The sequence below is a fragment of the Mus pahari genome, unplaced genomic scaffold, assembly GCF_900095145.1.
Source record: "Mus pahari unplaced genomic scaffold, PAHARI_EIJ_v1.1 scaffold_13858_1, whole genome shotgun sequence".
NCBI classification, from domain to species: domain Eukaryota; kingdom Metazoa; phylum Chordata; class Mammalia; order Rodentia; family Muridae; genus Mus; species Mus pahari.
In genome coordinates, this window is record NW_018393205.1 from 2,759 (window position 1) to 4,503 (window position 1,745).

Sequence of the window (1,745 nt, forward strand, 5' to 3'; positions counted from 1 at the left end):
ACTGTCTTCAGACACATCAGAAAAGTGCATGGGATCCTATTGCAGATGGCTGTGAGCCACCATGTGGTTCCTGGGAATTGAACTCAGGACCTCTGGAAGAACAGTCAGTGCTCTTAACCACTGAGACATTTCTCCAGCCCCAGATCTTTTTAAAACTGTCTAATATTTTAAGTAGTAAAGCAAGTTCTTAATATGATTTAAATAGAATTTGTAGCATTATGCTTATTCATTCTTTTGACAGTTCTGCTGCCTAGAAGTATATGGTTCTTAAGTTCATTATACATCATAAGTTCATATTTCCACAGGAATTCTCTTAGTCCCTCTTTTTAACTCTATATCATAAATGGCCCCTTGATGCTGATGTCACACAAAAGATGATCCTTGCTGATAGTGACATTTTAAAGCTTTTTAAAAAATTATATTTTAATTTACTCTACATAATCAAGAATATTTTAAATATTTGATTGTAGCTTTAGCTCTGGTTACTAAGTATAATTTCTAAGGACTCATAAAAGTAATGAATTTAAAGTTTCCAGTTTTTACTACTCATTAGGTAGTAAGTACTTAACGAGGCTTATATGAAATTTACATATGCCTTNATATTTGTACTTCACTTTATTCACCCTTAGTTAAATATTGATAAATAAAAATTGTCTACATACACACATGATGTACAATGTGTTATTTGTGTATGGGTGTATGCATGTATATGTGTGCATACATGAAGGATGTGTGTGCATGTGAACATGGAGGTCGGGAGACAACTGTGGCTTGCTGGAAGCCTTCCTGGCCTGATTTGGGTTGAAGTAGGACACAGCCTCAGACATAGCTTTAAAGACTTTTGGGTCTCTGGCCGTGAAGCTCTCTAACTATCCTGAATGCTTGCTGATCCCTTCCAAAAATTCTGAAAATGTTCCTGCTTATTCTATAGTTTAAAATTGCTGACTTCTTTTCTCTGTGCTTTCTTTAGCGTCTTATATCTCTCTGTGCTTTATTTAATTCTTTATGCTTAAAGAAACACTTGGGAAACTAAACTCTTTCTTACTGTTCTATGCTTCCTTAGGTGCTGAACTTAACTTTATTACTTGTGCTTTAACAAGCACTAAATATCTGGTGATTAACACATGGTGTTTAGCAGCAGGAAATTAAGTAAAAGGATTTATTGCTATTGTTCCTTTTTCTGGTGAATCAGCCAGAAGCCTCTCTGGCTAAGCTGGGTATCTCTTTGTGAACCACACAGGAAGGAAAGGAAAGGAATTAAGATGCTTTATATTAGTCAAATATGCACAGATTTGACTTTGGTCAAGGTTGACTGTAACAATCAACTCCACAACTATTTATGCATGCTATATATATATATATATTATATATATATATACCTATGCACATATATATATATAATAGACATATACATTTGGATGGATGGATGGATGCATGGATGGATGGATGGATGGGGCAGATCTCTCCAAGCCAAACTATTCAACCAACAACTTTATTTCTTTTCTCTGGTCTTTTTACATCTTCTTTGACAAAAAGTTCTTTTTAGCTTGTACAACCACTCTGGAAATCAGTCTGGCGGTTCCTCAGAAAATTGGACATAGTACTACTGGAGGACCCAGCCATACCTCTTCAGGCCATATACCCAGAAGATCTTCCAACTGGTAATAAGGACGCATGCTCCACTATGTTCATAGCAGCCTTATTTATAATAGCCAGAAGCTGGAAAGAACCCAGATGTCCCTCAA